Source organism: Tachyglossus aculeatus, chromosome 1 (genome assembly GCF_015852505.1).
Source record: "Tachyglossus aculeatus isolate mTacAcu1 chromosome 1, mTacAcu1.pri, whole genome shotgun sequence".
In the NCBI taxonomy this organism is placed as follows: Eukaryota; Metazoa; Chordata; class Mammalia; order Monotremata; family Tachyglossidae; genus Tachyglossus; species Tachyglossus aculeatus.
Window position 1 is genome coordinate 53,057,038 of NC_052066.1, and position 25,213 is coordinate 53,082,250.

The following is a 25,213-nucleotide window of genomic DNA, read 5'->3' on the forward strand; positions in this document are numbered from 1 at the left end:
TTGAATGAATGAATGAATGAGCTGCAAATCAGAATAAATAGAAGTAAAGCTAGAAGCACATCATTAACAAAATAGAATAGTAAATATGAGCAAGTAAAATAGAGTAATAAATCCGATTGAATGAATGAATGAGATGCAAATCAGAATAAATAGAAGTAAAGCTAGACGCACATCATCAAGCGCTTAGTACAGTGCTCTGCACACAGTAAGTGCTCAATAAATACGATTATATATTAACAAAATAGATAGAATAGTAAATATGAACAGGTAAAATAGAGTAATAAATCCGATTGAATGAATGAATGAGATGCAAATCAGAATAAATAGAAGCTAGAAGCACATCATCAAGCGCTTAGTACAGTGCGCTGCACACAGTAAGCGCTCAATAAATACGATTATATATTAACAAAATAGATAGAATAGTAAATATGAACAAGTAAAATAGAGTAATAAATCCGATTGAATGAATGAATGAGATGCAAATCGGGGTTTGAAGCAGCGTGGCTCAGTGGAAAGAGCCCGGGCTTTGGAGTCAGAGGCCGTGGGTTCAAATCCCGGCCCCGCCACTTGTCAGCTGTGTGACTTTGGGCAAGTCACTTCACTTCTCTGGGCCTCAGTTCCCTTATCCGTAAAATGGGGATGAAGACTGTGAGCCCCTCATGGGCCAATCTGATTACCTTGTCCCTACCCCAGCGCGTAGAACAGTGCTTTGCACGTAGTAAGCGCTTAACAAGAGCCCGCTGTTGGGTAGGGACCGTCTATATGTTGCCAACTTGTACTTCCCAAGCGCTTAGTACAGTGCTCTGCACACAGTAAGTGCTCAATAAATACGATTGAATGAATAAATACCAACATTATTATTATTATTATTATTATTATTATATTAGGTAGATCCAGCCACTGAGTGGCAGCAACATCTTCCTGAGTTAGAGCTCTTTGTTGTAACAGGGAGAGGCAGAGAGCAAATATTCACAGGATCCTGTTGATTTACCTCTAATCTCCCCGAAGCTGTTTTTCCATGATGGGAGGTAAAGAAAGGGGCATAGAACCAATGCAGTTAAAAAGGTGAAGAAATGTCAAAGATAGTATGGTACCTGAAACACAATTCTTCAAAATCTGTGGGCAAGGCTGCGGTTAAAAAGGTGAAGAAATTCCAAAGATAGTATGGTACCTGAAACACAATTCTTCAAAATTTGTGGGCAAGGCTGCCGTTAAAAAGTTGAAGAAATGCCAAAGTTAATATGGTCCCTGAAACACAATTCTTCAAAATTTGTGGGCAAGGCTGCGGTTAAAAAGGTGAAGAAATTCCAAAGATAGTATGGTCCCTGAAACACAATTCTTCAAAATTTGTGGGCAAGGCTGCGGCTAAAAAGGTGAAGAAATTTCAAAGATAGTATGGTCCCTGAAACACAATTCTTCAAAATTTGTGGGCAAGGCTGCAGTTAAAAAGGTGAAGAAATTCCAAAGATAGTATGGTACCTGAAACACAATTCTTCAAAATTTGTGGGCAAGGCTGCGGTTAAAAAGGTGAAGAAATTCCAAAGATAGTATGGTACCTGAAACACAATTCTTCAAAATCTATGGGCAAGGCTGCGGTTAAAAAGGTGAAGAAATTCCAAAGATAGTATGGTACCTGAAACACAATTCTTCAAAATTTGTGGGCAAGGCTGTGGTTAAAAAGGTGAAGAGATTCCAAAGATAGTATGGTCCCTGAAACACAATTCTTCAAAATTTGTGGGCAAGGCTGCGGTTAAAAAGGTGAAGAAATTCCAAAGATAGTATGGTACCTGAAACACAATTCTTCAAAATTTGTGGGCAAGGCTGCGGTTAAAAAGGTGAAGAAATTCCAAAGATAGTATGGTACCTGAAACACAATTCTTCAAAATCTGTGGGCAAGGCTGCGGTTAAAAAGGTGAAGAAATTCCAAAGATAGTATGGTCCCTGAAACACAATTCTTCAAAATTTGTGGGCAAGGCTGCGGTTAAAAAGGTGAAGAAATTCCAAAGATAGTATGGTACCTGAAACACAATTCTTCAAAATCTGTGGGCAAGGCTGCGGTTAAAAAGGTGAAGAAATTCCAAAGATACTATGGTACCTGAAACACAATTCTTCAAAATCTGTGGGCAAGGCTGCGGTTAAAAAGGTGAAGAAATTTCAAAGATAGTATGGTCCCTGAAACACAATTCTTCAAAATTTGTGGGCAAGGCTACTATCCCCCTAAACTGTAAACTCCATGTGGGCAGGGAACAAGTCTACCTCCTCTGTTATATCGGGGAACAGATCTACCAACCCTATTATATTGCACTCTCATTCATTCATTCATTCAATCGGATTTATTGAGCGCATACTATGTGCAGAGCACTGTACTAAGTGCTTGGGAAGTCTAAGTTGGCAACATGTAGAGACAGTCAATCAATCAATCAATCAATTGTATTTATTGAGCGCTTATTGTGTGCAGAGCACTGTACTAAGCACTTGGGAAGTACAAGTCGGCAACACATAGAGACAGTCCCTACCCAACAGCGGGCTCACAGTCTAAGAGGGGGAGACAGAGAACAAAACCAAACATACTAACAAAATAAAATAAATAGAATAGATATGTACAAGCAAAATAAATAAATAGAGTAATAAATATGTACAAACATATATACATATACACAGGTGCTGTGGGGAAGGGAAGGAGGTAAGATGGGGGGATGGAGAGGGGGACGAGGGGGAGAGGAAGTTGAGTTAGTAAAATCCTCAGGGTAGTAGCAATACAATGCATAAGATGATAATAAAAAAAAATCAAATTACAATTCATGAGACTTGTCTAGATTGACTCAAGAATTATTCAAGTGAACACTTTCAAAAATCCATCGTTAGAGCAAGGATTAACTCTACTGTGAGAGAAATTGTTAAGTGCTGTACTTACAAAACCCCTTGTGGGCAGGGAACAAGTCTACCTCCTCTGTTATATTAGGGAACAGATCTACCAACCCTATTATATTGCACTCTCATTCGTTCATTCAATCGGATTTATTGAGCACTTACTATGTGCAGAGCACTGTACTAAGCGCTTGGGAAGTACAAGTTGGCAACATCTAGAGACGGTCCCTACCCAACAGCGGGCTCACAGTCTAGAAGGGGGAAACAGACGACAAAACCAAACATACTAACAAAATAAAATGAATAGAATAGATATGTACAAGTAAAATAAATAAATAAATAGAGTAATAAATATGTGCAAACATATATACATATATACAGGTGCTGTGGGGAAGGGAAGGAGGTAAGATGGGGGCAACATCTAGAGATGGTCCCTACCCAACAGCGGGCTCACAGTCTAGAAGGGGGAGACAGACAACAAAACAAATTAACAAAATAAAATAAATAGAATAGTCCATATGTACAAGTAAAATAGAGTAATAAATATGTACAAACATATATACATATATACAGGTGCCAAGCACTTCTATTATATTGCACTCTACCAAGCACTTATCTCGACTCCGCCAGTTGTCAGCTGTGTGATGGCGCTTAATAAATAAATGATGATGGTGCTTAATAAATGCCATCATTATTATTAGTAGGACCGTCTCTAGATGTTGCCGATTTGTACTTCCCAAGCGCTTAGTACAGTGCTCTGCACACAGTAAGCACTCAATAAATACAATTGAATGAATGAATGAACAGGAGAAGCAGCGTGGGAAGAGCATGCGCATGCTAGAGAAGCAGCATGGCACAATGGAAAGAGCCCGGACTTTGGAGTCAGAGGTCACGGGTTCAAGTCCCGGCTCCACCAGCTGTCAGCTGTGTGACTTTGGGCAAGTCACTTCACTTCTCTGGGCCTCAGTTCCCTCATCTGGAAAACGGGGATTAAGACTGTGAGCCCCCCGTGGGACAACCTGATCACCTTGTAACCTCCCCAGCGTTTAGAACAGTGATTTGTACATAGTAAGCGCTTAATAAATGCCATCATCATTATTATTATTATTACTCTGTTGTATCAGGGAACATATGTACCAACTCTATTATATTGCACTCTCCCAAGCACTTAGTACAGGAGAAGCAGCATGGCTTAGTGGGAAAAGCATGCTCATGCTAGAGAAGCAGCGTGGCTCAATGGAGATAGCAGGGGCTTAGGGGTCATGAGTTCTAATCCCGGCTCCGCCAATTGTCAGCTGTGTGACTTTGGGCAAGTCACTTCACTTCTCTGGCCCTCAGTTACCTCATCTGGAAAATGGGGATTAAGACTGTGAGCCCCCCGTGGGACAGCCTGATCACCTTGTATCCTCCCCATTGCTTAGAACAGTGCTTTGCACATAGTAAGCACATAACAAATGCCATCATTGTTATTAGTAGTAAGTGCTTAACAAATACCATCATTATTATTACAGTGCTCTGCACGCATTAAGTGCTCAGTAAATAACACTGATGGATTGATTGATTATCCACACATTCAGATGACCACCATCATTCACCATCAACCTGATCACTTTGTAACCTCCCCAGCGCTTAGAACAGTGCTTTGCACATAGTAAGCGCTTAATAAATGCCATTATTATTATTATTACATTGTTTTCAGCTGTTTGTCCAGGGGAAAGGGCTCTCCGCGGGGAAGCCGGAGACCTGATTTCTATACCCGGTTCAGTTTGTCAGAGTTTGTGCCATTGGTGAGCCCGTTGTTGGGTAGGGACCGTCTCTATATGTTGCCGACTTGTACTTCCCAAGTGCTTAGTACAGTGCTCTGCACACAGTAAGCGCTCAATAAATACAATTGAATGAATGAATGGTGATGCAGTTTTCATAATGAAGAACAACCTCGGGTGTTGTTCTGGGTGGACTGGCCCAGTGGCTACCATGGCAACTACTGTTAAGGTCATGGTACTTGGAGTAGCATCAGTGCTACACCAATCTATCAATCACTCAATCAAAGGTACGGTCGTGTACAGTCGCTTTGACTGTCGACTGGTCCTGGGCATAAAAACCTCAGTGTGTGCTTCACAAAGTGCTGCTTCCCTACTCCCTTCCCTACTTGCTTGCTACCCTTTGTGCCCCGATGGGAGCCCAACTAACAAAAGTGAGTGTGTTTGTGTGTTTGTGTCTACCTTTTCATTCATTCAATCATATTTATTGAGCACTTACTGTGTGCAGAGCACTATACTAAGCGCTTAGGAAGTACAAGTTGGCAACATATAGAGACGGTCCCTACCCAACAGTGGGCTCACAGTCTAGAAGGGGGAGACAGAGAACAAAACAAAACATAATAACAAAATAAAATAAATAGAATAAATATGTACAAATAAGATAGAGTAATAAATATGTACAAACATATATACATATATACAGGTCTATCTCCACGCAAGCCCCTAATCCTAGTCAGTCAGTCAGATAATCGTATTTATTGAGCACTTACTGTGTGAAGAGCACTGTACTGAGTGATTGGGAGGGTACAGTATAACAATATAATAGCCACATTCCCTGCCCACAGTGAGCTTATAGTTCAGAGGAGGAGACAGACATTAATACCAATAAATAAATGACAGATTAGGTACGTAAGTGCTGTGGGGCCGGGAGGGGGGATGAATAAAGGGAGCAAGGGAGGGAGACGCGGAAGCGAGTGGGAGAACAGGAAAAGAGGGTTCAGTCAGGGAAGGGCCTCTTGGAGGAGATGGGCCTTCAGTGAGGTTTTGAAAGTGGGGAGAGTCATTTTCTGTCATATTTGGAGAGGGAGGGCATTTCAGGCCAGAGGCAGGATGTGGGTGAGAAGCTGGTAGCGAGGGAGACTAGATTGAAGTACAATGAGGCTTGTACATATCTATTCTATTTATTTTATTTTGTTAATATGTTTGGTTTTGTTCTCTGTCTCCCCCTTCTAGACTGTGAGCCCACTGTTGGGTAGGGACTGTCTCTATATGTTGCCAACTTGTACTTCCCAAGCGCATAGTACAGTGCTCTGCACACAGTAAGCGCTCAATAAATACGATGATTGATTGATTAGAAGAGCAGAGAAAGCGGGCTGGGCGTTCACCGTAGGAGAGCGGTGAGGTCAGGGGAGGAGGGGGGGCAAAGTGCTCCAGGGCTTTAAAGCCAACGTTAAGGAGTTTCTGTTTGATGTACAGGTGGATTCATTCATTCAATCGTATTTATTGAGCGCTTACTGTGTGCAGAGCCTGGACTAAGCACTTGGGAAGTACAAGTCGGCAGCATATAGAGACAGTCCCTACCCAACAATGGGCTCACAGTCTAGCTGGGCAACCACTGGCGGTTCTTGAGGAGTGGGGAAACATGGAGTGAACTTTTCATAGGAAATTGATCCAGGCAGCGGAGTGAAGTATGTTATGTTGCCAACTTGTACTTCCCAAGCGCTTAGTACAGTGCTCTGCGCACAGTAAGCGCTCAATAAATATGATTGAATGAATGAAAGGATGGGCTGGAGTAGGGAGAACAGGAGGAGTCTGATACAGTAATCAAGGCAGGATAGGATAAGTGCTTAGGTTAATGTGGTAGGAGTTTGGATGGAGCGGAAAGCTCCAAAATCAAATCCTTCACGCCGATTCTTGGTCCTGAAGTCCCAAGGCCCAAACCAGGGCTCCCAACTGCTGAAGATGATTCGTGTGGAGTTTGAGGTGATTCCATCTGGCTGCTCCCTTGTGAACATCAAACCTCCCCCTCAACACACACACCCCACCCCCTGCACGCCAGATGGCCCGCTTTTGATTTGTCAGGTAAAAGATTGGAGATTTGGTGATATTTTTATTCATATTATACGTAATAACCCTCCTCAGTAGTTGGCAACCCTGACACCCAGGCGTCGACTGCTCTAACCAATCTATGAACAGTATTTATTGAGTAGTTACTGCATGCAGAATACTGTACTAAGCACTTGGGAGAGCACACTGTAGCTGATAGACACAATCCCTGCCAAATGAAAAGATGGTGGGGCAGCGCAAAAGCCTATAATGGTGGCTCATTTTTGCAGGTCTTTGAATTTACTTACGGTTGGCAATCTTCCTTCATTCATTCATTCAATCGTATTTATTGAGCGCTTACTGGACGAAGCGCTTGGGAAGTCCAAGTTGGCAACATAGAGAGCCGTCTCTCTACCCTACAGCGGGCTCACAGTCTAGAAGGGGGAGACAGGCAACAAAACAAAACATATTACCAAAATAAAATAAATAGAATAGTAAATATGTACAAGGAAAATAGAGGAATAAATCTGTACAAACATATATAAAGGTGCCGTGGGGAGGGGAAGGAGGAGAGGAAAAAGGGGGTTGAGTGTGGGAAGGCTTCCTGGAGGAGGTGAGCTCTCAGTTGGGCTTTGAAGGGAGGAAGAGGGCTAGCTTGGCGGATGGCGGAGGAAGGGCGTTCTGGGCCAGGGGGAGGTACTTCTTATGACAAATTGAGAATTTATACATCGCCGACTTGTACTTCCCAAGTGCTTAGTCCAGTGCTCTGCACACAGTACAATCTTGCACAATCTTGACCAAGACTCATCGGACATTCTTGATAGGAGACTTCATCATCATCACCGTCATCGAGAAGCAGTGTGGCTCAGTGAGAAGCAGCGTGGCTCAGTGGAAAGAGCCCGGGCTTTGGAGTCAGAGGTCATGGGTTCAAATTCCGACTCCGCCAACTGTCAGCTGTGTGACTCTGGGCAAGTCACTTCCCTTCTCTGGGCCTCAGTTACCTCATCTGGAAAATGGAGATTAAGACTGTGAGCCCCCCGTGGGACAACCTGATCACCTTGTAACCTCCCCAGTGCTTAGAACAGTGCTTAGCACATAGTAAGTGCTTAATAAATGCCATCATTATTATTATATTTACATTCTGTTATTCATCATTCAGTATTCTAGAACTAATGTTTACAGAACTGTTGGAAATACAAAGCACCTGACAGAGTATGTGTACAGATAATAGTGATAGCAATAATTATGTGACAGAAGTGCTATTAATAATAAAGTAAAACCAGAGAGATTCCCAAAATACCCAGTGCTACACCCGACTACTATAATAGAGCTTTATTTAAATAATGATTATAATAATACTAATGGCATTTATTAAGCACTTACTATGTGCAAAGCACTGTTCTAAGAACTGGGGAGGTTACAAGGTGATCAGGTTGTCCCACAGGGGATCACAGTCTTAATACCCATTTTACAGATGAGGTAACTGAGGCCCAGAGAAGTTAAGTGACTTGCCCAAAGTCACACAGCCGACAATTGGTAGAGGCAGGATTTGAACCCATGACCTCTGACTCCAAAGCCCATGCTCTTTCCACTGAGCCACGCTGTTTCTCTATAGGCAACTTTACACATGGGAGCCAATCCCATTGGTTCCCGAATTCTCCTTTCTCTGCTTTTTTTTATAATTCTGGTACTTCTTAAGCGCTTACTATGCGCCAAGCACTGTACTGAGCCCCAGGGTAATTACAAGATAGTCTAGTCTAACATATATTATCGCAAAAGTCATGTAGCAAGGTGGTGAAAGACAACGTCCTGCAGGAGCCAAGGCATATATAACGGATGAGAACACTTTGCAAGTGGTACTTTAAAAAAGAGTTTTAAAAGTTATCTTATCATTTACTATATCAATCAATCAATTGTATTTATTGAGTGCTTACTTACTGCTTGCAGAGAACTGTACTAAGTGTTTGGGAGAGTGCAATATAATGATATAGCAGACACATTCCCTGCCCCAAGTGAACTTACTATACAAATAATTCACAGTGTAACTGATTGTTCCTCAGCTGAACAAAAATAATTAGTTTAGAGGAAGGGGTAAAGATGATACTACAAGCAAACTAGTATCTGAGGGCCTCCACTTAAATCTCCTTTCACTGCTAAAGCACTTCAGTGGAAGGAAAAAAGTAAAGCCCAGCAGAAGAGAAGAGCGCTCAGAAATTAGCAAATTTGGATGCATTGGCAGTTAAGGTAGAATGACTATATTTTTCCCTCTACTGAGAATGCATTTGTAATTTTAGTTCAAACGTGTCTTTCCATGACATATTTTTGGGCCAAATGCCAGTATGCAGTTAAAACAAGCTACTACAATTTGTTATGTTTTCGTTTCCATCTCTCACAATTTTACTAATTAAGATTATTGGGGAGGAGTAGAAATGCTGAGGATGTTTTGATGAATAAAATGATATCTGTTAGCTACATAGCACTTTGGTTTATATGTTGATTTGAATGTACATTGGATAATTCACTTTTGATCACTCATTTTGAAGAGCTGTCCACTTTTTCTGTAATTGTTCATGAGGTCTAGGAATATGATGAAAATTTTGCTCATTCCCTTCATGCTGTGTGGCTGATTTTCTTTCCTCATAGTAACTTGGGAGACATTTAAAATGATATATCAAAAAATAAATACTGTACCCTAGAATCACAGGCAACTTCTGTTTTATATCAAGAAGGCATTGTTATTTAGTGGCTAATTTTTCCTTTTTACTTAAGAAGTATTTTCTGATATTTTAGCAATTTTCAATCGATTTCACAGGTATATAGCCAAGAAAATCTTGAAGTCTGGGTTGGAATTTGAATCTCTATATAATGCATTATAATCTATGATATGCATTTTGTTTTGGCCCAGGTGGCTAATTTTTCCATTTTGTTGAAGAAGTATTTTCTGATATTTTAGCAATTTTCAATCAATTTCACAGGTATATAGCCAAGAAAATCTTGGAGTCTGGTTTGGAATTTGAATATCTATTTATATAGTGTGTTATAATCTATGATATGCATTTTGTTTTGGCCTAGGTGGCTAATTTTTCCATTTTACTTAAGAAGTATTTTCTGATACTTTAGCAATTTTCAATCAATTTCACAGGTATATAGCCAAGAAAATCTTGGAGTCTGGTTTGGAATTTGAATCTCTATTTATATAGTGCATTATAATCTATGATTATATGATGCATTATAATCTATGATATGCATTTTGTTTTGGCCTAGGTGGCTAATTTTTCCTTTTTACTTAAGTATTTTCTGATACTTTAGCAATTTTCAATCAATTTCACAGGTATATAGCCAAGAAAATCTTGGAGTCTGGTTTGGAATTTGCATCTCTATATAATGCATTATAATCTATGATACGCATTTTGTTTTGGCCTAGGTGGCTATTTTTTCCATTTTACTTAAGAAGTATTTTCTGATACTTTAGCAATTTTCAATCAATTTCACAGGTATATAGCCAAAAAAATTTGGAGCCTGGTTTGGAATTTGAATATCTACTTATATAGTGCATTATAATCTATGATATGCATTTTGTTTTGGCCTAGGTGGCTCATTTTTCCTTTTTACTTAAGAAGTATTTTCTGATACTTTAGCAATTTTCAATCAATTTCACAGGTATATAGCCAAGAAAATCTTGGAGTCTGGTTTGGAATTTGAATCTCTATATAATGCGTTATAATCTATGATATGTATTTTGTTTTGGCCTAGGTGGCTAATTTTTCCTTTTTACTTAAGAAGTATTTTCTGATATTTTAGCAATTTTCAATCAATTTCACAGATATATAGCAAGAAAATCTTGGAGTCTGGTTTGGAATTTGAATCTCTATTTATATAATGCATTATAATCTATGATATGCATTTTGTTTTGGCCCAGGTGGCTAATTTTTCCTTTTTACTTAAGGAGTATTTTCTGATACCTTAGCAATTTTCAATCAATTTCACAGGTATATAGCCAAGAAAATCTTGGAGTCAGGTTTGGAATTTGAATCTCTATTTATATAATGCATTATAATCTATGATATGCATTTTGTTTTGGCTCAGTACATTGTATGTCATTATAAATCCCAAGCATCATTGAAAAACTTAGAGAAGCAGTATGGCCTAGTGGAACGAGCAAAGACTGTTGCAGTCAGAGGACCTGGGTTCTAATCCCAGCTCCGCCGCTCATCTGCTGTATGACCTTGGGCAAGTCACTTATTTTTCCTGGGTCTCATTTACCTCATCTGAAAAATGAGGATTAAGACTGTGAGCCCCAAATGGGACAGGGACTATATCCAAGCTGATTAGCTTGTATCTATCCCAGCATTTAGAACAGTGCTTGACACATAGTAAATTCATAACAATCATCATTATTATCATTATTATTTATTGAGTGCTTACTTTGTGCAGAGCACTGTACTAAGTGCTTGGGTGGTTACAGTAATACAATAATAATGGCATTTACTAAGCACTTACTATGTGCAAAGCACTGTTCTAAGTGCTAAGCACTGTTCTAAGGGCTGGGGAGGTTACAAGGTGATCAGGTTGTCCCAAGTGGGGCTCACAGTCAATCAATCAATCGTATTCATTAAGCGCTTACTGTGTGCAGAGCACTGTACTAAGCGCTTGGGAAGTACAAGTTGGCAACATATAGAGACGGTCCCTACCCAACAGTGGGCTCACAGTCTAGAAGAAAATACAGCTGGCCCAGACGGGGATCGAACCCGCGACCGTGGCGTTATTAGCACCACGCTCTAACCAACTGAGCTAACCGGGCACGATATCCCCATTTTAATCCCCATTTTACAGATGAGCTAATTGAGGCCTAGAGAAGTGAAGTGACTTGCCCAAAGTCACACAACTCACAATTGGTGGAGTCAGGATTTGAACCCATGACCTGTGACTCCAAAGCCCAGTCTTTCCACTGCGCCACACTTCTTCAGACTGCAACAGACTTAGCAGGCACGTTCCCTGCCCGTAACGAGCTTACAGTCTAGAGGTCATGATGCTATTGATGCCTGTCTATTTATTTTGTTTTGTTGTGTGTCTCGCCCTTCTATACTGTGAGCCCGTTGCTGTGTAGGGATTGTCTCTATCTGTTGCCGACTTGTACTTTCCAAGCGCCTAGCACAGTGCTCTGCACACAGTAAGCGCTCAATAAATACAATTGAATGAATGGAGGGAGAGACTGACATTAATATGAATAAATAGTTTATAATATATAATTTAGATTTATGTACTTGTGTTGTGGAGTTGGGAGAGGGGTGAATACCGAATGCCCATAGGTCACAGATCCAAGAAAAATATCAAAATCAACAGAAGTGAAAGAAAAAGGAGCCAGAACTAAACGATAAATACCATCATTATTATTTTTACCGCAGAGCGGACTTCAGACACTTCGGCTGCCCTGAAGGGCGGAAAAATTGGCTGTTTTGCTCCCTGTTCCATATTTCATCATTACATTATCCTGCGTACAATCAATCAGTGCTATTTACGCCCGGCACATAATTAAGCACCTAAAAATATCATCATTATTATTATTTCAATGTGATAATGTCAACAGTGCTCGGCACACAGTAAGCACTTAACAAATACCATCATCATCATATGGAATACAGCACCTGTATATATGTTTGTACATATTTATTACTCTATTTATTTTACGTGTACATATCTATTCTATTTATTTTATTTTGTTAGTATGTTTGGTTTTGTTCTCTGTCTCCCCCTTTTAGATTGTGAGCCCACTGTTGGGTAGGGACTGTCTCTATATGTACTTCCCAAGCGCTTAGTGCAGTGCTCTGCACACAGTAAGCGCTCAATAAATACGATTGATTGATTGATTGATTGATTGATTGATTGCAGAAGAGCATTTCTCCCTGAGTGTCATTTTTGCCCCATGCCCAAGGCCCCCACATTCCAGACTGGGAGCCCGTTGTTGGGTAGGGACCGTCTCTATATGTTGCCGACCTGTACTTCCCAGGTGCTTAGTACAGTGCTCTGCGCGCAGTAAGCGCTCAATAAATGCGATTGAATGAGTGGATCAAGAACTCTGGGCAGCTTGGCTCTGAGATCATGGTGGACATGGGCAGCTCTCCTGAATTCCTGGCATGGTGATGCGCTTAACATCATATGCCTCATGCCAGGCGTGTAGCATCACATGACCATGTCATGCGTAGCATTTTGCGGAAGGGCATAGATTATTCCCAACCCTAGGACACTTCACTGGAGGAAACCAAGAACACCCACATATTCCAGCGCTTAGAACAGTGCTCCAGCGCTTAGAACAGTGCTTTGCACATAGTAAGTGCTTAACAAATGCCATTATTATTATTCCAGAGGCTTTGCATTCCTCTTCCTAGCCTTCCAAGTGGAAGTTGGAGGCAGGCGCTTCAGCGAAGGGAAGCTCGGTGCTGAAAACAAACAAAAGAAAGCGGGCCTAGAAGCATTTGGTTCTATATCTCTTCCTCCCTTCAAGGCCCTACTGAGAGCTCACCTCCTCCAGGAGGCCTTCCCAGACTGAGCCCCTTCCTTCCTCTCCCCCTCGTCCCCCTCTCCATCCCCCGCATCTTACCTCCTTCCCTTCCCCACAGCACCTGTATATATGTATATATGTTTGTACATATTTATTACTCTATTTATTTATTTATTTTACTTGTACCTATCTATTCTATTTATTTTATTTTGTTAGTATGTTTGGTTTTGTTCTCTGTCTCCCCCTTCTAGACTGTGAGCCCACTGTTGGGTAGGGACCGTCTCTATATGTTGCCAGCTTGTACTTCCCAAGCGCTTAGTACAGTGCTCTGCACACAGTAAGCGCTCAATAAATACGATTGATTGATTGATTGATTGATTGATATCAATCCATGAACATTGGACAGACCAGCTGTAGACGGAACTGCTTAGTACAAGAAGTTACAATATACCAGTTACAATATACATTATACATACATTATATATATACATTATATATACATACACTATATATACATTATATATACATAATATATATATACATATATTATATACATTATTATATATATTATATATAATTTAAATTTATGTACATAAGTGTTGTGGAGTTGGGGGAGGGGTGAATATCAAATGTCCAAAGGTCACAGTTCCAAGAAAAATATCAAAATCAACAGAAGTGAAAGAAAAAGGAGCCAGAACTAAACGATAAATACCATCATTATTATTTTTACCACAGAGCGGACTTCAGACCATTCGGCTGCCCCACATATATATATAGGAGAAGCAGCGTGGCTCAGTGGAAAGAGCACAGGCTTTGGAGTCAGAGGTCATGGGTTCGAATTCCGGCTCCACCACATGTCTGCTGTGTGACCTTGGGCAAGTCACTTCACTTCTCTGTGCCTCAGTTACCTCATCTGTAAAATGGGGATGAAGACTGTGAGCCCCCTGAGGGACAACCTGATCACCTTGTAACCTCTCCAGCACTTAGACCAGTGCTTTGCACATAGGAAGTGCTTAATAAATGCTATTATTATTATTATTATTATTATTATTATTATTATTATTATTATTATTATAGAGAGAGAGAAACAGCGTGGCTCAGTGGAAAGAGCCTGGACTTGGGAGTCAGAGGTTGTGGGTTCTAATCCCAGCTACCGCATCTGTCAAATGGGGATTCATTCATTCATTCATTCAATCATATTTATTGAGCGCTTACTGTGTGCAGAGCACTGGACTAAGCGCTTGGGAAGTCCAAGTCGGCAACATTTAGAGACGGTCCCTACTCAACAACGGGCTCACAGTCTAGAAGGGGGAGACAGACAACACAACAAAACATGTGGACAGGTATCAAGTCGTCAGAATAAATAATAATAATAATAATAATAATAATGGCATTTATTAAGTGCTTGCTATGTGCAAAGCACTGTTCTAAGTGCTGGAGAGGTTACAAGGTGATCAGGTTGTTCCATGGGGGGCTCACAGTCTTAATCACCATTTTACAGATGTGGTAACTGAGGCACAGAGAAGTTAAGTGACTTGCCCAAAGTCGCACAGCTGACAATTAGCGGAGTTGGGGTTTGAACCCATGAACTCTGACACCAAAGCCTGTGCTCTTTCCATTGAGCCACGCTGCTTCCCATTGAAGTAAAGCTAGACGCACATCATTAACAAAATAAATAGAATAGTAAGTATGTACAAGTAAAATAGAGTAATAAATCTGTACAAATATATATATATAATATATATATACATACATACATACATACATACTTACGTACAGAGAAGCAGCGTGGCTCAGTGGAAAAGAGCCCAGGCTTTGGAGTCAGAGGTCATGGGTTCAAATCCCAGCACTGCCAATTGTCAGCTGTGTGACTTTGGGCAAATCACTTCACTTCTCTGTGCCTCAGTTACCTCATCTAGAAAATGGGGATGAAGATAGTGAGCCCCACGTGGGATAACCTGATTACCTTGTACCTCCCCCAGAGCTTAGAACAGTGCTTGACACATAGTAAGCGCTTAACAAATACCAACATTATTATTAGCATTATTTTACTGATGTTATTTTGGGTAATGATTCTCGGGAGATGGCTTTGCCTAGTGGTCAGAGCCTAGGACTGGGTGTCAGAAGACCCAAGTTCGAGCTGCAGTTTCATCTTTTGCCAAATGTGTGACCTTGGGCAAGTCACAGAACTTCTCCAGCTCTCAGTTTCCTCATACGGAGATGGGGAATAAATATCTGTTCTCCCGCCCTCCAGAACTGGGAGTCAAATGTGGGATAATCGGATTATCTCATATTTACCCAAAACATTGCGTACTGTACAACGTTATATTGTAAGCATTTAAGAAATACTATTAGAAGAGGCCTGGTGTAGTGGATAGAGCGTGGGCCTGGGTTCTAATCTCGGCGCTGCCACTTGTCTGCTGTGTGACCTTGGGCAAGTCTCTCCACTTCTCCGTGCCTCAGTTACCTCATCTGTAAAATGAGGTAACTGAGAAGCAGCGTGGCTCAGTGGAAAGAGCACGGGCTTGGGAGTCAGAGGTCATGGGTTCTAATCCCGGCTCCGCCACTTATCAGCTGTGTGACCTGGGGCAAGTCACTTCACTTCTCTGTGCCTCAGTTCCCTCATCTGGAAAATGGGGATTAAGACTGTGAGCCCCACGCAGGACAACTTGATTACCTTGCATCTCCCCCAGCGCTTAGAACAGTGCTTGGCCCATAGTAAGTGCTTAACAAATACCAAAATTATTATTAAAATAGAGATTGAGATGGTGAGCCCCAGGTGAGACAGGGACTGTCTCCAGCCTGATTAGTTTTTATCTACTCCAGCTCTGAATACAGTGCCTGGCATACAGTAAGCAGTTAACAGACACCATAAAATTATTGTTATTATTATTACTATTGTCATAATCATAAATCCAGTAGCAGCCCACTTTATCACATTGGCTTATGCCAGTTTCAACTTTAGAGCTAGAGTCGGCCGAGCACAGGTCCATCACATTTAAAGCCGCTGTTCGGAGAACATTTTTAATGCTGAAGTGCAAAGAGTTACAGAAGCTGTTGTAAAATGACAACTCTAAAGTGAATGAAGGGGCGGATGAAGAGCATACAGAATTATTTGCTAGTTAATTGCTAGTACACTTACCCATCCAGAATCTATCCGTGGTTTAAATAGTGACTGCCAACCAAACAGGCTACAAGAAAGCTTCTGTTTATAGCTGCAGTTACATCAGGTCGATTCTCACTAAAATGTTTAATAATGTTCATTTTGCCACGAACCCCAGGTGGAATATACCAGCAGAGACGGCAAATATTTTAACATCTGAGAAATCTGGGTCGTAATCATCTTTCTGTTCTAAGCAGAACAGTGCTTATGGATATACTGGATATACTGGTGATTCTTGATAGTCACCCTCCTATTTTGCTCAGATACAGATCTCCAGTGTCAGATTTTACATCTGGAATCGTATTAGGCCATTCAAAGATAAACCGCCCTTGTTCATGCTGTGAGTTAGTAGTTAGGGCTAAGTGGGGAAAGCGATCAACCAGACATTAAACGAGACAATGAGACTCAGTCTCCCCTTAGTGTTGGTTGCAAAAGCAATACAAATCCAGCAGTGACCTTTTGGGGCCACGCTAATACTCCGATTCCAGAAAAGAAAGCATCAGCAGGAAGAGCAGCCAGCGACTGAACCGCGTTACGTGAGCTATGCCGGTGCACGCCGGCTTTCGGCCACCCCGCCGTACCCCGCAATCCGTCTTTCACTCTATGCTGGATAACCCCCGTTTATTAATCCCTGCCCTTGGTGTTTCACCCAATCGCTCCAGGGATGTCAATCAGTCGGACAATCGTATTTATCGAGCAGCACTTACTCTCTGCAGAGCACTGTACTAAGCCCTTGAGAGACCGATGCAGTCCCTTCCCACAGGGACCTTACAGTCTAGAGGGGGAGACAGACAGTAATATCGATAAATCAGTTGCAGATAGGGACATCAGGGCTGTGGGGCTGGGAGTGGGGATGAATAAAGGGAACAAATCAGGGTGACACAGAAGGGAGTAGTAGAAGAGGAAAAAGAGGGCTTAGTCAGGGAAGGCCTCTGGGAGGAGATGGGCCTTCAATAAGGCTTTGAAGGTGGAGAGAGTTACTGTCTGTTGGATATGGGGAGGGAGAGACAAGATCAAATCCCCTCCACTGGCCCTCTTCCCCTTGTCCCGATTTCTCCCAGCTCTCCACTGTTGTCTGCAGGTGTTCTGCCCTCCTCCTACCCACCAACCTGAGCCTCTTCCTCTCTGGTCTGCCCCCTGACTCCAGGACTTTTTTTTCTTTGTGGGAATTATTAAAACATGTCAACGGCTGCTGCTGTGGGCACATCTGCAGCTACAACTGTCACTGGGTGGTCTTCCCCTTTCCCTTCTCCTTTCCAGCTTTTAGCCTTTCCTCCCTGCCTCAGCCCTGGGAATGAGAATGGGAGGAGTGCGTCACCCCCTTCCCCCGTCTCATCCCAATCCTATTCTAATCTGTTTCTGTCCTTTTTGGGGAGGTGGAGCCACTGTCCTTGAAAGGGAAGGCAGAATGAAAGCCTTTGGGGAGGCAACTATGTCCACAAAAACCTTTGCTTTGATTGTCAATCAATCGTATTTATTGAGCACTTATCGTGTGTACTAATCATTCATTCAATCGCATTTATTGAGCGCTTACTATGTGCAGAGCACTGTACTAAGCACTTGGGAAGTACAAGTTGGTAACATACAGAGACAGTCCCTACACAACAACGGGCTCACAGTTAGAAGGAGGAGACAGACAACAAAACAAAACATGTGGGCAGATGTCAAGTCATCAGAACAAATAGAGATAAAGCTAGATGCACATCATTAACAAAATAAATAGAATAGTAAATATGTACAATATGTACAATATGTACTAATCCCTTATATGTACACAATATGTACAATAATAATAATAATAATAATGACATTTATTAAGCGCTTACTATGTGCAAAGCACTGTTCTAAGCGCTGGGAAGGTTACAAGGTGATCAGGTTGTCCCATGGGGGGCTCACAGTTTTAATCCCCATTTTACAGCTGAGGGAACTGAGGCCCAGAGAAGTGAAGTGACTTTCCCAAAGTCACACAGCTGACAGTTGGCGGAGCCAGGATTTGAATCCCTGACCTCTGACTCCAAAGCCCGGGCTCTTTCCACTGAGCCACGCTGCTTCTCCATAATACAATAGTACAATATGTACTAATCACTTAGGAGACTACAATATAACAGTATAAACAGTATAAACAGTACAAATAATATGTTTGTACATATTTATTACTCTATTTATTTATTTATTTTTCTTGTACATATCTATTCTATTTTATTTTGTAGTATGTTTGGTTTTGTCTCCCCTTTTTTGACTGTGAGCCCACTGTTGGGTAGGGACTGTCTCTATATGTTGCCAATTTGTACTTCCCAAGCGATTAGTACAGTGCTCTGCACACAGTAAGCACTCAATAAATACGATTGATGATGATGATAATATAACAGACACATTTCCTTCCCCAAACAAGCTTACAGTCTAGAACTTCTATGATTGAAATTCAAACAAGGAAAAAAATATAGGACAGAAAGGCCTGGAGGAAAGGGGGGCAAGGGGGCAAGTTTATCAATCAATCATATTTATTGAACATTTAATGTGTCCAGAGCATGATTTTTCTTTTTTTCTTAATGGTATTTGTTAAGCACTTACTATGTGTCAAGGACTGTTCTAACCACTGGGGTAGATACAAGCTAATCAGTTTGGACATAGTCCCTGTCCCACATGGGGCTCACAGTCTTAATCCCCATTTTACGGGTGAGGTAACTGAGGCACAGAGAAGTTAAAGTCACACACAGCAGACAAGTGGCAGAGCCGGGATTGGAACTCAAGTCCTTTGAGTCCCAGGCCCGCGTGCTTTCCACTAGGCTATGCTGCTTCTCTAGAGCATTATGCTAAGCACTTGGGAGAGTACAATGCAATAGAGTTGGTAGACACGTTTCCTGCTCACATCGAGCATTTGGGATGCAAGAGGACGGGAAAGTCACTAGGAACAGGGCAGGAGAAGAGATAATAATAATAATTATGGTATTTGTTAAGCACCTATTATGTGGCAGGCACTGTACTAACTGCTGGTGGTGGGGGGTACAAGCAAATTGGGTTGGACACAGTCCCTGTCCCACATAGGGCTCATAGTCTCAATCCCTGTTTTCCAGATGAGGTAACTGAGGCTCAAAGAAGTGAAGTGACTTGCCCACGACCTTCTGATGCCCGGGCCCTATCCACTATCCACTATGCCATGCTGCTTCTCTAAAGTGAGGTGGGGATGGATTTACTGTATCGTTTTCACTTACCCTTATATCTCGACTTAGGTCCGGTCTGATTCTGCAACGGAACCTAAGGGATTGCACAGAAGTCTGTGAGAAAACGAACATGATGATACATCCGTTCATGAAACAGACCCACTTTAGGGGAGCGTAACCTGACTCTGTCGAGGGCTACGTCCCTACGTGTTTTGTTTTCTACAGAGTCGTTGGCCGAAATCGCGTTACCAGAGCTGATAACGGGATCATCCACTGGTTGGCCTCAGAACAGGCCCCAGAAGCAAGTAGGTTGTTGGCAGAGTGAAAATCAATCAATCAATCAATCAATCATATTTATTGAGCACTTACTGTGTGCAGAGCACTGTACTAAGCACTTGGGAAGTACAAGTTGGCAACATATAGAGACAGTTCCTACCCAACAGTGGGCTCACAGTCTAGAAGGGGAAAAGACAACACATAAGCACTACCATCTCTCAGTTAATTCAAATAAGCATATCTGGAGGTAAATCTGGAAGTACACATAAGAATGTAATCAGTCAGTCAATCAATTGTATTTATTGAGCGCTTACTGTGTGCAGAGCACTGTACTAAGCGCTTGGGAAGTACAAGTTGGCAACATATAGAGATGGTCCCTACCCAACAGTGGGCTCACAGTCTAGAAGGGCAAAAGACAAGACATAAGCACTACCACCTCTCAGTTAATTCAAATAAGCATATCTGGAGGTAAATCTGGAAGTACACATAAGAATGTAATCAATCAATCAATCAATCGTATTTATTGAGTGCTTACTGTGTGCGGAGCACAGTACCAAGCGCTTGGGAAGTACAAGTTGACAACATTATAGAGACAGTCCCTACCCAACAACGGGCTCACAGTCTAGAAGGAGGAGACAGACAACAACAAAACAAAACATGGAGATGGGTGTCAAAATCATCAGAACAACCAGAATTAAAGCTATATGCACATCATTAACAAAATAAATAGAATAGTAAATATGTACAAGTAAATTAAGTAGAGTAATAAGTCTGTACAAATATATACAAGTGCTGTGGAGAGGGGAAGGAGACAGGGTGGGGTGGATGGGGAGGAGGAGAGGAAAAAGGGGGCTCAGTCTGGGAAGGCCTCCTGGAGGAGGTGAGCTCTCAGTAGGGCTTTGAAGGGAGGAAGAGAACTAGCTTGGCGGATGTGCGGAGGGAGGGCACACCAGCTAGCTAATGCATTCGAATCGAATCATACTGAATCGTGGAAAAAACAAAACATTAGTAGCAAATATTCCTAGATTTAGATGTCTAAGTCAGATATTTTTTGTCAACACACTACTTCTGTGATTTTTTCCAGTATCAACCAGTGGTATTTGTCGAGCTCTTACTATGTGTAGAGCACTATGCAAAGTGCATTTAAGTACAACAGACTTGGAAGACACAATTCCTGCCCAGTAGGAGCTTATATTATGTCTCCCCCTTCTAGACTGTGAGCCCGTTGTTGGGTAGGGACTGTCTCTATATGTTGCCAACTTGTACTTCCCAAGTGCTTAATCCAGTGCTGTGCACACAGTGAGCGCTCAATAAATACGATTGAATGAATGAATGAATGAATGAATGTCTTTAGTGGGGTGAACACATGGTCAAAGTATCTTTTAACAAAGACACTTTCTAAAAATATTTTGCAGATGTTGCACTGGGTGCCTGGGCCTGAGAAAACCCTTGAATTTGTGGTATTTCTTGACTTTTAGACTGTGAGCCCACTGTTGGGTAGGGACTGTCTCTATATGTTGCCAATTTGTACTTCCCAAGCGCTTAGTACAGTGCTCTGCACACAGTAAGCGCTCAATAAATACGATTGTTGATGATGATGATGATGAGTGCTTACTGTGTATAGACCCCTTTACTAAGTGCCTGAGTACAGTATAATGGAGTTGGGAGACATATTCCTGCCGCAGTGAACTTACAGTCTAGGTGGGAGGTAAACGTTAATATAAATACATAATGTATAACATTTATTTTATGTATTACATTTATTTTATATACATAAGTGCTTTGGAGCTGGGAGGAAGAATCAAGCAGAGGCATACCCATTCCATTCCTAGCTTGGGCAGTGACTAGCGAGTGGAAGGCCATCTGTTACAAGTCAAAACTCCCCTAAGCTGGGCAACGGCAGAATAGGAGGGAGTCGAGGGCAGAGACTCAAGTTGACCGCGCCAAAGGAGGCAATGGTAAACCGCTTCTGTATTTTTACCAAGAAAACTCTATGGATCCACTACCAGAACGATTGCAGATGGAGAGCGGGCCGTTCTGGGGGAGATGGGTCCCTGGCGTTGCTATGGATCAGAGACGACTCGATAGCATAAAGCAAGACAAGACCCCCTCTAGACTGTAAACTCATTGTGGGCAGGGAAAAGTTCTGTTATATTGTTATATTGTACTCTCCCAAGTGCTTATTTCAATACTCGGCACACAACAAATGCTCGATAAATATGATTTGTTGATTAATTGATTCCTTTTCCTCCTCCTCCTCCAATGATCGTGGGCCTTGGAGTCAGAGGATCTGGGTTCTAATCCTGGCTCTATCACTTGTCTGCTGTGTGATGCTGGACCAGTCACTTCCCTTCTCTGGGCCTCAGTTATTTCACCCGTAAAATGGGAGTAAAATATCTGTTCTCCTTTTAGATTGTGAACCCCATTGGGATTGGGAATGTGAACCCCATGTGGGACAGGGACTGTGTCCAATCTGATTATATTGTATCACTCTCAGTGCTTTGCACATAGTAAGTGCTTAACAAATATCACAATTATTATAATCATCATCATCTATAGAATTTACACCAAGTGTGAAGCCCTGAATTAAGTGCTTGGGAGAGAATCAGTCAATCAAAGATCTTTATTAATTGAAACTAGTAATAATAATGGCATTTATTAAGCAGTTACTATGTGCAAAGCACTGTTCTAAGCGCTGGGGAGGTTACAAAGTGATCAGGTTGTCCCACGGGGGGCTCACAGTCTTCATCCCCATTTTACAAATGAGGGAACTGAGGCACAGAGAAATTAAGTGACTTGCTCAAAGTCACACAGCTGACAATTGGTGGAGCCGGGATTTGAACCCATGACCTCTGACTCCAAAGCCCGGGCTCTTTCCATTGAGCCATGCTGCTTCTTCATGCTGCTAGTGGAAAGAGCAAGGACTTGAGAGTCATAGGACCTGAGTTCTAATCTCAGCTCCTCCATTCAACTGCTGTGGGGCCTTGGGAATATCACTCAGCTTCTCCGTGGCTCAATTTCCCCAACTGTAAAATGGGATTCATTACCTGTTCTCCATCTTATAGACTGTAAGCCCCATGGGGGACAAGGACTGTGTCCAAGCTGATTACCTTGTATCTACTTCAGTGCTTAGGATAGTGCTTGACACTGGGTAAACTTTAAAAATACTATTAAAAAATGAAGGGCTTATTGTGTGCAAAGCACTGTGCTAAACATGTGGAAGAGAAATCGATCAATAATTAGTATTTATTGAGCTCATACCATGTGCAGGGCACTTGGGAGAGCACAATACAAAAGGGTAGGTATAGGTTAGCCCTGTCCACAAGGATCTTACAGACTGGAGGGAGAGATAGACATTAAAATAAATTATAGTTGATTAAATACATAAGTGCTGTGGGGCTGGAGGAGGGGTTAATTCATTCATTCATTCAATCGTATTTATTGAGCACTTACTGCGTGCAGAGCAGTGTACTAAGCGCTTGGGAAGTACAAGTCGGCAATATATCGAGACTCTTGTATAGAGACCCTACCCAACAATGGGCTCACAGTCTAGAAAGGGGGAGACAGACAACAAAACAAAGCATGTAGAACAGAGCTTTGCACATAGTAAGTGCTTAATAAATGCCATTATTATCATTATGAAGACAGGTGTTAAAATATCAGGTATCAAAATGTCAGGTTAATACCAAAGTGTTTAAGGGGAATGGATCCAAGTTTGGGCTTGGGAGTCAGAAGATCATGAGTTCTAATCCCAGCCACTTGTCTGCTGTGTGACCATAGTCAAGTCACTTCACTTCTCTGTGTCTCAGTTACCTCATCTGTAAAGTGGGAATTGAGACTGTGATCCCACGTGGTACACAGACTGTGTTCAACCCTATTTGCTATAACCACTCCAGCGCTTAGTACAGTGCCTGGCCCATAGTAAGTGCTTAACAAATACCACAGTTATTATTATTAAGTGCATAGGTGATGCAGAAAGGGGCATTAAATCAGGGGAGTTAGGGCTCAGCGTGATTTGCTCAAGTGGAAAGAGCACGGGCTTTGGAGTCAGAGGTCATGGGTTCAAATCCCTGCTCTGTCAACTGTCGGCTGTGTGACTTTGGGCAAGTCACTTGACTTCTCTGTGCCTCAGTTCCCTCATCTGTAAAATGGGGATTAAGACTGTGAGCCCCACGCGGGACAACCTGATCACCTTGTAACCTCCCCAGCGCTTAGAACAGTACTTAATAGTAAGCGCTTAATAAATGCCATAATAATTATTATTATTTTAGTAGGACTTTGAAGATGGGGAGAGAAGTGGTCTGTCGTTATGAAGGAGGACGGAGTTCCAAGCCACAGGGAGGATACGGACAAGGATTCAGTGGTGAGAAAGACAAGACCGAGTTACAGTGAGAAAGATGGTCTTGGAGGAGCAAAGTGTATGATTTTATATCAGCGAGGTAAGGAAAGAGGGAGTGAGCTGATGAACTGATTGAGTGCCTGAAAGCTAATGGTAAGGAGTTTCTACTCGATGGGGAGATGGATGGACCAAAACTGGAGGTTGTTGAGGGGAGACACGTGGATTGTATTTTTTTTAGAAAAATGATTCAGTGAGTACAGCAGACAAGACAGATGACGCTGCCCTTCAGTAGCTTACAATCTAATGAGGCGAAAAGACAAAAAAATTATGTATGAAAACAGAAAGCAAGAAAGAGAGCAAGAAGATGGGAGGAAATATATTCAAATGAAAAAGCTGAATAAATTATGGAATCAATAAATATAAAAGCAAAGTGTATATATATGTGTGTTTGTGTATACTTATATACACTCACATTCACTCATTCAATCATATTTATTGAGCGCTTACTGTGTGCAGAGCACTGTACTAAGCGCTTGGGAGGAACAAGTTGGCAACATATAGAGACGGTCCCTACCCTACATATATATTTATGTATATTTAAGACCCCAAATGTGAATAAAATACATGGCCTATATATATCTCTTCTTTGTTTCAACAATCCCTAGACAAAGTCAAAATGATTGGAAAAATCCTTGAGCAGCAGGAGTTCCTACCTCGGGTGGTTATTTGTGAACCTGAACGACATGTGTGGATTCAAACAACAAGACAATCCAAAGGAGCCGGAAATTATGAATCCAACTAAAGGACAGGAAAAGGTATTTATCATCCCTAAAAATATGTCATCCCAACAGGATACCCATCCGTTTTTGAGCCCGGTTTTAGAGGATTGTTACTGACAGGGCGCAGGGTTCAGTTTTATGACTCTTGGGAAGTCTTCAGGCTATCCATCTCAGACTCACCCACAGAAAGGAGAGGCAAAAAAGGCAGAGAAAGAAATGGTGTGAATATCTTTACTTGCAGAGGAAAATGCTCTCTAAATTAAAAAGCCAACTACATGAATACAAATCCTTCTGAAGTTGAATGGATATTGTAAAGAAATGA

General features: G+C 41.7%; 1 non-coding gene across 1 annotated transcript; it reads right to left on the bottom strand.

Annotated features, from left to right (window-relative positions):
• Positions 1 to 11,401: 11,401 nt before the first annotated feature.
• On the bottom strand, positions 11,402 to 11,476 carry TRNAI-AAU. Its single transcript has one exon. It is a non-coding gene; the product is annotated as a tRNA-Ile (tRNA).
• Positions 11,477 to 25,213: the final 13,737 nt, after the last annotated feature.